Genomic DNA, 12,964 nt, shown 5'->3' on the forward strand with positions numbered 1-12,964 from the left:
ATTGGGTAATATTCAGAATCAGTAGGCCATGTAATCTGATTAAGAAAGTTTATCAGATCATTCTGCTATGCAAGGCAATCATATGAAGGAAAGGGGAAAGAGCTTCACAGTAAGTTTTCAAATGGATATGATCCTCAGAAGTACACATTCAGTTCAGTCAAAGACACAGTGGGAAATAGCAAAAAGTGAATGTCCCTTAATACAAATATTAAATAGCCAGGAATAAGAGTCTGAATGAAGACATTTTCTTATCATGGAAAAACATATTGGAGGTTTAGGATGAGCAGTTGACAGGCAAAATATTCAACCTAGCACATAGATTTATGGGTAAAAAGAGCTTTCTCTGGTCTATTTTTCACATTTTCTCCCTTCAGGGAGTTCATGGTGGCATATTTAGGCCTCTCCTCCCCACAGTCTCTTCACAACAAACCTGTAAAATAGGTTAGACTGGAAAAGAGTGACTGTTGCAAGCATCACTCATTAAGGATCATGGCAATGTGGAGACTCTTGTTAGGCATGGAAGACCGTTGGTAAACAAGTAATGAAGATTGAAATGGAGCTGCTAGAATGACTTTATGACAGCCCTGTCCCACTTTCCTCCCTCAGAGGCAAGATTTCCCCTCCATTTTTTCCCTTTACTGACTGAGGCACCCTAGTAATGTTTTTCTTCTTTGCTGAAAAAAACTGTCCAACCCTGTCAGAGTATGATATTATAGCTGTTGGCTCAGCCTAGGAACCCGAGAGAAGGATCAGGAGCCACTTTACATTAAACAACTTAAATTACACTTGAGACATTCTTAAATTTAAAAGTAACAAAATATTTTATTTAACAGAAGGGGAAAGTCAAGTGAAATCAGGTATTGAAAATGTCTGAGGTAAAACCAGTACATGCACAAATTTTAGTTCTTATGTTTCAGGCTAATGAGAGTTTCTTAAGCTATTCACAGTTACTTACATATTTATGTTGAGAGGCTTTTGTTCCAGTGTTTTTCGCAAATGCTACAGTATGCTTCCTTTGAGTAATCTCTAACTCCTTAGTTTCCAGAAGATTGGCACCCTCTTTCCAGTATGAAACCACTTATCTTTTAACACCAGTACTTGTCTTGAGTTTTTAACTGACTCTAAAGGTCTCTAAAGGTAGTCTCTAACCATATCAAACCAGAGCTAATTCCCTGTTTGACTGGGTAGGATTTTTTCTTCTCTCTCTAGAAGATCTACCCCCTTTCCTTGGCCTGAATGGGAGTCTCTTTCTAACTGCCAACTCATCCTTGCCAACTTTTCCCAGTTCTCCTGTCAGTGTTAAAGTGCTCTCAGTTAGGGATGAATTCTGCAACTGTCCATACTCATCTCTTCTCAGCTATGCCTGAAATCAGACTGCATCTCTCCTCAGCATCCAGTTAAGAGGTCTTTCTCTGTTCAACTGATGCTAACCAATCAAAACTCTTGGAATAACCTGCAACTCAGGGATCCCTGGTTTTGTAGCCTTTCATCTGTTTACACAGCACTTCTAAGTTTTTAACAGGCCACCACAGACCTCTTATGTTCTTACTGTGAGAATTTTGAGGCGTTTTCTTATTCCTGTTGGGGTGACAGGAAGTAAACACAGCTGTATGTAAATAAAATAGGGGATACATCAGGAAAGGGCAGCAGCAACTGATATGAAGAGCTTGGGGGAGAAATATGGTGGAAGAGATAACCATGAAGCATATGGCAGCAACAGTGGAGAAGGAAGGGACAGCTATACCGACAGGAGACAGAAAGGAGGGTCCACTGCAGGTCTTTTTGTCTGCAGAAGCCTGAAGATGTTCTTGCTTGTAAAACCAAATTAATATGCTAAAAACATATTCACTTCACACTATGCAGCACTGGAGATGCATCCATAATTTATTTCACTTTCTATAAGCCCACCGTTTGCTTAGTTCCCTTGCATATCATATTTCTGCCATTTCAGAATATGTTAAGCTGCCCTATATCAAATGCAGCTCTTCAATTAGAAATAAAATTACCAGCAGGGGGAATGGTTCTCTTGCCTCATTATCATAAAGTTATTATCAATCATACAAGAAAGGCAATTTTCTACAGTTGGTTTCAAAGAATTCTGTTCAACCTCAACTGTAGTGATAAATTGTGTTTTGAAGAAGTATCTCAGTGACCTTTCCCTCCCTTCCAATGAGAGGAGCTCTTTCAAGACTTCCCCTGCATGGAAACTTTCTTTAAAAGAGCCCCAAATGGGCTGAAGTGACATCAACAGTAGCCAGATTTTAATATTTCTTACGCAGTTTTCAGTGAACGTGTCCTATGAACAACTGAAGATCTAAGAGAAATGCAATGCAGAATACAAGTGATAGTCTCCATACAACCAAACCATACAATTTCCAAGTGCTCATCCTCAACCAGAGGCTTTCTGATTTGACTGAGTTGTTAAAGTCACATCTGCCACCTCTGCATCCATGAGCATAATTACTGGAACTCATTTCTGAACCTGTGGTGATCAAATATCTGCATCAAAATATGAACTTGGCATGCTTAATATAAACAAATATCCTTGACGATCTCTCTTTCTAAGAAGTAGACTTTTACAGCCTGGCCATTGGTCCAACTAGCTCACAGTTGTTTCCATCAACTGCCATTGCTCTCTGTGCTCTCCAAGCAAAATCTTTCCCAGCTCTGCCATCCTTCAGTTTCCAGGTTTCCATTAACTAAGGCTGGGCTCTTGGGCAAGCCAACCCAGTGTTCTGCCATAGCAAAAAAGTAGCAAAAAGTAGCAAAAAGTTGTAGCATGAGTTCTAGGGAGAACACAGAAGGTCTTCCACAAAACTTGGTTTCTCAAGGGTCACTGAGCTGCTCTTATGGGAGCAATGGGTGGCTGCATTCCCTCCTGGCCAATCAACATAACATCCAGTCGAACTTCCATTATGTGGGAGTCATAAAGGTTGGGACAAAGTTGAAGCTGCTATAATTAACAGTATCACTGCAATATCAAGAAACTAGAAATTCCAATTTTAGCATTTTGGTTTGACAATGAGCCCAAAAGTCCCAGATGTAGTACTCAGGCTTGCTATTTGACAATGTGTTTCTGTACTCTTTTAAAGGAGGATTATTCATGGCTGGTTAGGCAAAGAAGTTAAACCAGTACCAAAGTCAGCATATTCTATTTGCCACGTCAGCTGTCAGACTCTATCAAATGTTGGTGGCTACCACATGTGAGCTGCTAAACACCACTGCAGCATGTCAGCTGTCAGATAATAACAACATTTATATAGCACTTCCAGAGTTCAAAACACTTCAGATACATTATCTTGTAATCCTCCAGGGTTAATGGACAAGTTAAAAACTAACAAATCACCAAGTGGATGGCATACACCTGAGGGTTCTTCAAGAAGTCAAATGCAAAATTGTTGGTCTTCGAACAAAAATTATGCGGTGTGGCTAAAATTAGCCACCCTACTGAAGGATTGGAAAGAAGCAAACATAACACCATTAAAAAAAAAAAGAATCCATTGGAAACTAGGAAATTACAGACCATTTAACTAATGTCTGTTTCGGGTAAATTGGTAGGGGTTATTATGAAAGGTAGAATTATTATGAAAATAGAGGGACTAGAGTGTTGGACTAGATTGGGGAAAACTCAGCTTCAAATCCCTGCTCACTAAGAAACTCAGAGGGTGACCTTGAGCTAGTCCTTCTGCCTTAAGTCTTTATTGGGTAGTTGTGAGGATAAAATGTATAGGGGAATCATATATGAAACATTTGAAGAAAGAATGGGATTAAAATGTACTCAATTTTTTAAAATGATGGCAGTATCAGCATGGCTGTAGTAAAGAGAAGCCTCACCTTTTACTCCATGAGGAGGCTCTGAGTTGGGCACCTGACATCATTGGGATCCCCTCACCCCTTCATCTCCGCAAGGGCGATGCATCCTTTAAATCGTATTACTCTAATGTTGGGAGAGAAGGGAAACACTGAAAAGAAAGAAGAGCTGTTTTTGTACCCCACATTTTACTACACAAATGATTCTCAATACAGTTTACACTAGGGTTGCGCGTGGTGGCGTCTGAATTGACTGCTCCAGGCCACCGCAGCCAGCACCTCACCGTGGGGAGGGGGAGGGAGGATGCGTGGCTGTGCACCCTCCCTCCCCCACCCCTGCGGTGAGGTGCTGGCTGAAGCAGCCTGGAGTGGCTGAGTCGGCCGCAGCGCACAGCCCTACTTATAATTGCCCATTCTTCCTCTTCCCACAACAGACACCTTGTGTGGCAGGAGGGGCTGAGAGAGCTCTGAGAGACCTCTAAGAACAATGACTGCTCCAAGGTCACCCAGCTGGCTGCATGTGTAGAAGTGGGGAATCAACCCCGGTTCTCCAGATTAGAAGTCTCTTCTCTACACCACGCTGGCTCTCAGCAAATCATACTACTTCCAGAGTAGGATGTAGCATTATTATCTGCATGTTTGGGAAAAGACACATATGAACAAGCTCACCCCTCCCCCCACTCCAAGATAATAAAAGTATCTCATTTAATTGTATCCAGCATTCTACACACAGTTACAGGATCTGTCCCTCAGGTAGCAAGGATTCATCAACTCATCAGTCTCTGATGTCGATGTATTTCTTCCTTTCATTATGGTTTTCCTGGACTTAACTCCAAATAAATGGTCACCTAAATTCCAGAAGATCTCCAAGTCACATCTTGAAGTCAGCCACTCTAGGCCTCATTAAAGGCTCCTGAGTAAACTTGGAAGTCATGGGGACAAGGATGAAGGGGTTGAATAACAGAAAGAGGTAAATAGACAGTCTTCACCCTTCTGCCAGGCGTTTGGTTGAGACCAGGCTGAGGAAAGATCTATAACCCCTCCTTCACCATAGCACAGCTTCCCTGGATGTATGCCAGATAAAAAGGATGTTGAGTATGGGTTGGGGAGGGTGGTTTGGGGAGGGTGAGTATGTTTTCTTATGTTGAATGTTTTTTAATGTATATTTTCTTGTTATGAATTATTGCTGTTACTAGCTGTCACAAGTCGGCTGTTGAGGAGCAGCGGTTTATAAATTTAACAAAAAATAAATAAACCTTTTCAATACTTAAAGAGAGCAATCATGCCCCCTCAACTTCCTCTTCTCCAGGCTGAACATTCCCAAGTTCCTCAGCCTTTCCTCATAAGACTTGGTCCCCAGGTCACAGATGATCCTTGTCAGCCTCCTCTGAACCCTCTCAGTTTTGTCCATATTTGTTTTGAAGTAAGACCCCTAGAACTGCACACAGTACTCCAAGTGCACTTTGACCAATGCTGTATATAGTAGAAGTATGACATATTGCAATTTTGATGTGATGTCTCTGTTGATACAGGCCAGCAGACTATATATATAGTCTGTTGGAGTCAGTGCCTTGTATATGGCTGTGGTAATTTGTAATACACACATCTGCTGATTTCTTGTGTGTGTTTTTTTTTAACTAAGCGTGCATTCATTGTGCCATTCACATTCTGGGTACAGACATTTCTAACAAAGTGAACATTTTCTACCACAAACGACCTGACTTGCCTTGGACGATGCATGCAAGCATCCACCTGTCATGTAATCCTGCCTGCCTTCCTTGAAGTGCCGGTCCTTGGTCCCCTCTCTTTTGTTGCATTGGCCTATGTTGGGTCAACAAATACAAATCTTAGGCTCATTTGCAAACTGCCTCTTTCCTTTCTCAAGATACTTAAAATCAGTCTTCCATGCACCAGAGAATACTAAGGGGCTTTTTGCACGGCTTCAAAATAGCACAATGGTTGCTAATTGAAAACGCTACTGATTTGGAATAACGCACGACGTCGTAGACAATCTGCAACACTCCTGAAACCGATCAGCAAAAAGCGCTTCGTTGTAGCGCTTTCAGGGGAATCCCAAAAAGTGGATTCACCCTCCGGAAAGCGATACACTCCTGCAACCAATCTGCAACACTAGCGATAAAGACCTGTGCGTTAACATTGTTGCGGTTTCTTCAAAGTCCCTCCTCCTGAGCCTGTCCTCCAAACTTCCGGCGAAGCGATCGCCATTTTTTTTTCTCCGAGCGAGCGGGGATAAACGCACCAGCGAGCCTCTTTCTGTTTAGAGGCTTCCCTGGCTTCAGTCCTTCACCTTTAGTCACTAAGCACAAACCACATAAAAGCCCGTTTGCTGAAATAAAGTCCTTTTATTTTTTACACATTAATTCAGCCGAAAATTGGGCCCGTGAGAGGGGGGGGGATTTTTTTTTTATCACTCGAGGCAGCGTGGCAACGATCATACGATCAAACGACAGCTCACATTAGGCAGCTGGATGGGTCTCTCCGTTGCAACGAATCTACCCAGATTCGTTGCTATGGGTCTGTTTTTTTTTAAAAAAAAACCTTTCTTAAAGGGAAAGGGGCTGTTTGGGAGCATGCTAACGGCTGCCCATTGGCTGCTTGACGGCCAGGGGCGGGACGAGCTTGGCAATAGCGCTTCCTTTCTAGCGATTTCTGCCGAGACCGGAAGCCTGTGGGAAACGCTAAAAAACGCAACTGATTCCACTACAAAGGCAGGTATGCATAACGACGAATTCCACTATTTTAAATGGCAATTTTTCATTCCGCAAACAATTTGCAACAAAGATCCCCGTGCGTAAAGGCCCTAAGTGTCTTCCTGGGTTGCCAGTTGTAGGCCTCGGTGTTCACTGTGACCTATTGCCTAAACTCCTCAAGAGGTCATGAGATGCTTCCCATGGCTCTCTCTGAAACATTATTACCTGCTTCCTGGATTTACCCAAAGCCGTGTTCTTTGCTAGGATCCCAAACGCCCCATTAAGCCCCCTTGTTATAATACTGACTACCTTCTTGGGGTGCCAGACTAGGGATGCCAGTCCTCAAGTGGGACCTCAGGAACCCTGAGAATGACAGCTGATCTCCAGACTACAATGATCAGTTCCCCTGGAGAAAATGGCTACTTTGGAGGGTGGACTCGAGAGCATTGTACCCCACTGAGGTCCCTGTTCTCACCAACCTATATCCCCAAATATCCTGAGTTTCCCAGCCTGGATCTGTTAGCTCTACCTCCCTTGCCCCTTTTGTGGCCAGAGGGAACCTAACCACCCTATGCCAGACATTCCCTAAAACATTTATCCAATGCAAATCAGATAGTGAATAATGGAATAATTAAAATGGATTAAAAAAACAATACACTAAAAAAAAAACATACACAAGCACATGTATCCAATAATGGCAATAGAATTATCTCTCTTGAGGAAAGGGGAGGGATTTATTGGACCCCTTCCAGCATACATTCACGCACACACATGTATGCAGAACTGGTGGTTGAAGCTGAAATGGGTGACTGTTTTTTATGAAATATAGTTCTGCAAATGCCCTTCTGCACAAGTGGATCCCGAAATTGGAGCCCTGGTATTTTATGCAAATTATACAGCTGAAGGCTTTGGTTCTACCTTATATTAATATATTTCTGTTGGTAGAAACTTGAAATGTGCCATCAGTAATGATACCTGCTTTTGCATAACATGTCAAAAATATACTGCTGTAACCGAGCGGAGAAGGAAAAAACCCTTGAGATTATTGGCATTTAGCTACAAAGAATACATGTCTGCCATTATTTACAAGTGGGTTATTGCTTTCTTTTATGAATAGGTGTAAAGATGTTTGCTAATTATATACTGCATGAGTGGCGGGGGGGGGTGTTCAGCCGTCTACTAACATTTTTTTTAAAATGCCCTGTTTCTATATAATTACATCTAAGGTAAGATGAACAACTCTGTACCAGTATAATAGTAAGAAATATGCATATATCCTACCCTGATCTTGAAGTGGGCTATAAATGGATTTTCCACCTAGTTAATCTGAAACTCACTTTTCTTGTTGAAAGAGTTTCAATATTTCAGAGGTCTTTTCATTTGATTATACATGCAAATCACCAGGGAAGCCTGAAACACTGATCATGAAATTATTCATTCCTGCAATAGAAACTTAACAACCATATCTACACAGCGAACAAGGCTTTTAAAATAATTCTCCGTTCCCCCTGGAGCATTGATAATGGTTGTTGGAAACACAGGGGTCCAATCCAGCAAGGCCTTCTTACCAGCTGTGCAGGGGAAAGAGGGAATTGGAGGAGTGGGGATGAAGTAAGATGGAACAAATATAGGGGGGAGACTTTTCCCCATAACTTGGTTCTCCCTGCCATTTCGGTAGAAAACAGGAAAGGTCAATGGCATGTTCACATTTCACTTACTAACGTGTTAAAAAAAGCAGTCGCTAGTCGACTAGCAGAGAGACCTTTTATATCCTTCAATGTTCCCTTCAAGTAATTTTCAATGGAAGTGTCTACATACTCATTCTCAACATGGAATTCCAACAAGGGAATGAGCCAAAGAATTGCCCTCACTCAGAACTAGGAGAGGTGCAAGGAACTGAACCCTCTGTGTCCTAATCACTTCACTCCCTCCTCCTCCTCCTCAGAAGAAGTGTTGGTTCTTATATGCTGCTTTTCTCTACCCAAAGGAGTCTCCAAGCAGCTTACATCCACCTTCCATTTCCTCTTCCCACAACAGACATCCTGTGAGCTGGGTGAGGCTGAGAGAGCCCTGATATCACTGCTCGGTCAGAACAGCTTTATCAGTGTTGTGGCGAGCCCAAGGTCACCCAGCTGGCTGTGTGTGAGGGAGCACGGAATCAAACTCAACTCACCAGATTAGAAGCCGCCACTCCTAACCACTATACCAAACTGGTTCTCGGTCAGAGAGAGATATAGTTTAGTCTTGAAACTATGAACTTGGGCACTCCCTTGGAGAGATCTGATGGAAAGTTATTGTTTCCTTCACTTTGGAGGATCCTATCAGTTTCCAGCCTCTTTCTACATTATTTTCCCCCAGCATCCAGTTTGTCCATCCTCTCAACTCCCTAAAACATTTGTGCAACTACACTCCATCACACAGCACTCAAAAGTTTCTGGGTGAGTTACAGAAAGAGGCGAGGAATTCTTTTCTCTAAATGATAATACTTCACTGGCCTATTTGCTTGGGGAAAGGCAGCATCATAACAAAAAACAAACAAAAAAAAGAGCCTGCACTGAGGAAAAGCATCTGAATCATATGTGCAGTGTCTGGCCATTTATCACACAGTGGGAAAAATCTGGTAACATTTTGCACATGTTGGATAATGCACTTACAGTGCACTTTATAAGTGAGTTTCAAGTTTCACACAGAGGAATCCAGCTGCAAGAGTACAATGGAAATACATTATCCAATGTATTTATTTATAATTCAGTTTATACTCCACCTCTGTAGACTAAATCATCATGAAGTGGCTTGCAATGATAAAACAGTACACCCCTGAAAATGGATGCCCCCAGAACCCTCACCTCAAGGGAACTCCAGTCTTTGATCCCACCCTTGCACATGTATATCTCAACATGGGCCTAGAAGAAACAGATGGACAATTCAACCTCAGACTAATATTAAGTGGCAATGAGTTGTGCTAAGGACCTAAAGAGTACATGGTAGTGTATCCATCAACCATGCAAAAAGAGAACAATCAGCAGCTGTTTTCCCCAAGGACCTTGGAGCTTCAACTTTGATGATAACCCAGATCTCTAAAAAATTAAGTAACAGGTCAATTCTGGCAATTTCCCCCATAACAACTGGACAAGGCTATTGCCCAAACCCAAGCATGCCAAACCTTTAGCCATAGATACTTACCTATCTAACTTCCAGACCCCGCCAAAGGAGCATTTTTGATACATTTAAGCAAACAAATAAGGATTCCCTTCACAATACAAGCAAAGTCTTTCTTTTCAAACTAGGTCATCTCAACAGAGATTGAATTTTCATCAATCTCACATTCTGGTGACAACGCCTGCTTCCCTCCTCACTCTTGGGAAAAGTGTATAAAGAGTTACTCCTCATGCCCAGTTTGGTAGCTGGTTTTGATTCACCCCTACTTCACTGTTGTCCTTCTGGTCTTTTGCAATTGAGGAACACATTCCCTTTCTCCAAAACCAGTCTTGTGTGTCTTGTTTCCCCCTTTCAGTTTTTCCTAGTTAGGTACTTTAGCAGGGAAAGGGTTGAAGATAGTTCTTCTGAATGTTGGTCTGAATCTGTACCTTGATATATACAACATTAAAGACCCCAGATATATTGTCACTTCAGAATATGTGTGTTTTTTCCATGCTAGCAAGGGAAAACTATTGCTAATTACAAGACCTTCATGGGTATAGTGATTTGGATAACTCTATAGTATGAGAAAGGTAATCCTGGACTAACTTGCAGGGATGTTGTAGGAACCACAGTAATGGAGTGTGAAATGCTTTGAGTACATAGGAAAAAAGCATAGAACTATGTAGCGATAGCACCTTCTCTCTGCATGTGGTACACTTTGGTCAGACTTGTCCTGTGCTGATAATAACATAAGACTTTCAAGAGAAATCTTGCACATTTGAATTATTTTTGAAGCTATAGATGACTTATAAGATGAGAGCCAGTTTGGTGTAGTGGTTAGGAGTGCAGACTTCTAATCTGGCATGCCGGGTTCGATTCTGCGCTCCCCCACATGCAGCCAGCTGGGTGACCTTGAGCTCGCCACGGCACTGATAAAGCTCTTCTGACCGAGCAGTGATATGAGGGCTCTCTCAGCCTCACCCACCCCACAGGGTGTCTGTTGTGGGGAAAGGAATGGGAAGGCGACTGTAAGCCGCTTTGAGCCTCCTTCGGGTAGGGAAAGGCGGCATATAAGAACCAACTCTTCTTCTTCTTCTTCTTCTTCTTCTTCTTCTTCTTCTTCTATAATGGGATCATGATATCTAGAATGCTCATCTATAATAAAACATATTCACTGTAAAATTGGGAAAAGACACCTTGATAAAACATAGCACTCTGCTGAATGAGTTCCTTTACCAAGATGGCAGCAGTGGCAAAAGGGAAATTTCAAACTAGATATAATTATTTTAGGCATGTTAGTGCTGGAAACTGGGTAGTGCAGGAGGAGGAAAATTACAAAATGGCCACCAGTGAGTTTGGGGCGAGTTCAGCAGCTGACAAGCAGAGCTTGAAGGTCGGGGGGAAAGCGGACGCAGAGATCAGCATAAGCCTTGAAAGATCTCCGCCTGGACCACAACTCCATCCTTCTTGATCTTCTGTGATCAGTGGGCATTTCCAAATAAGGATTTCCTCCACAATACAAGCAAAGTCTTTCTTTTCAAACTGGGTCATCCCAGCAGAGATTGAATTTTCATCAGTCTCACATTATGGTGACAACACCTGTTTTCCTCCTCACTCTTGGGCAAAGCGTATAAAGAGTTACTCCTCATCCCCAGCTTGGTAGCTGGTTTTGATTCACTCCTACTTCACTGTTGTCCTTCTGCTCTTTCACAATTGAAAGCAGCCAGTGAGTTCCAACGGAGCACCGAGGCATCAGGAGGAGTCCTAGCAGCAACAGGGAGGTGGAGTGGCAAGTTGGATCCCTGACCCAGGCATCTGGTGGCATTGACAGCACCTTGGGCGTGTTAGGAGAAAGCATGGTAGGAGAGAGAAGCTTGAGCTGTGGGAGAAACATGCCACCAAGATCAGCACGTTGGAGGTCCAGATTATTTCAGACTGTTTAAACCCAAGGCAAGCCCTCTCTATGTTAGAGCCTTTGGGGCTCCTATGGAAACAAATCACAGCAAGGCAATGCGAGCAACCCATCCAGCACCCCCTCCCAGAGACTTCCCATCCTTAATCCACTGCACTGGTTCAGGGACAGGAGAAGAGCCCCCCCCCCGCAGAGTGGAGGGGGCACAGGAATACACACCACATCACCAGATACCTTCCTTGGCAGAGGAAACCAGGAAGCAGACAGTGAATTCCAATGGAGCTCCGAGGCATCAGGAGGAGTCTCAGCGGCATCAGTGCTCATGGGAGGTGGAGTGGCAAGTTGGATCCCTGACCGAGACACCTTGGGCGCATTAGGAGAAAGTGTAAGAGAAGGAAGCGCACACTGATCACAGAAGATCAAGAAGGATGGAATTGAGGCCCAAATGGAGAACTTCTTAACACAGGGTGGAGTGTGGATGTTGTGTAACACCAGGTTGATAAACAACAAATTCTCCAACCTGTGAAACTATTTTGCAGGGCAGGAGATAGACCTGGGGTGTATTACTGAAACCCGGGTGAGGACTGGCTAGATGGTTGGCCTCAAAGTTCTGGCCCCGCCTGAGTTTGCAGTCCTTCACTAGTCTCAGCTCGATAGTAGGAGGGAAGGGGTGGCAATTCTGGTCCGGGAGCCATTCTCCTACAGGGCTCTCCCGGTGTCAGAGATCATTGGTTTGGAGTGTGTCAGAGTGGAATGGGGATCAGTGGAGGGCTTGGCCTGTTGGGCCTCCTGGAGATGGTGACAGTTTGGGCATTGCAGTACCCCTAGCTTCTAATCCTGGGGGACTTCAATGTTCACGCTGATTCACCATCCTCAGGGTCTGGTTCGGACCTGGTGACAACCATGGAGGCACTAGGGTTCTCCCAGGTTGTTACTGGCCCTACCCATCATGCTGGACACATGCTCAATTTCATCTTTGGTGCCAGGGAAGAGGTGGGTTGAGTGATGGTTGACCCCTTACCAGGTCCTGAAGGCCTGGCCCAGGATACCACCCCCTGCCTGTGTGGACAGCAGGTGCATTTTAGACCACCCGCTGAGATTTATGGATCCAACTGGATTCCTGAATGCTCTGCAGGATCAGATGCCTCCCAGTGATTCGCTGGTGGAGTTAGTGGAAGATTGCTCCTAAGTGCCCTCTTAACCCTCATCTCAAACTGGCACCCTGGTATACGAGAGAGCCAAGGGAGAGAAAGAGGGAAGTGAGAAAGCTAGAGCAAGTGTGGCAGAAATTTCGCAACGAAGCTGCAAGAACATCTTATTGCACACTTATGAATGCATATGAGATGGCAGTTAGGGGGCTAAGTGTGAGTTTTGTGCCTCCTTTATTGTG

General features: G+C 43.6%; 1 long non-coding RNA gene across 2 annotated transcripts in view; it reads right to left on the minus strand.

Moving 5' to 3' along the window:
* LOC143830471 (uncharacterized) overlaps positions 1-12,964 on the minus strand; it is a 60,126-nt gene that overhangs the window by 4,393 nt on the left and 42,769 nt on the right. The window contains exon 2 of one of the 2 annotated variants that reach the window (XR_013228469.1): positions 3,835-3,937. This is a non-coding gene — a long non-coding RNA (uncharacterized LOC143830471). Of the gene's footprint in view, positions 1-3,834; positions 3,963-12,964 lie in introns of both variants that reach the window. The other variant, XR_013228468.1, reaches the window with a different exon arrangement.

The sequence above is a fragment of the Paroedura picta genome, chromosome 2 (genome assembly GCF_049243985.1).
Source record: "Paroedura picta isolate Pp20150507F chromosome 2, Ppicta_v3.0, whole genome shotgun sequence".
In the NCBI taxonomy this organism is placed as follows: domain Eukaryota; kingdom Metazoa; phylum Chordata; class Lepidosauria; order Squamata; family Gekkonidae; genus Paroedura; species Paroedura picta.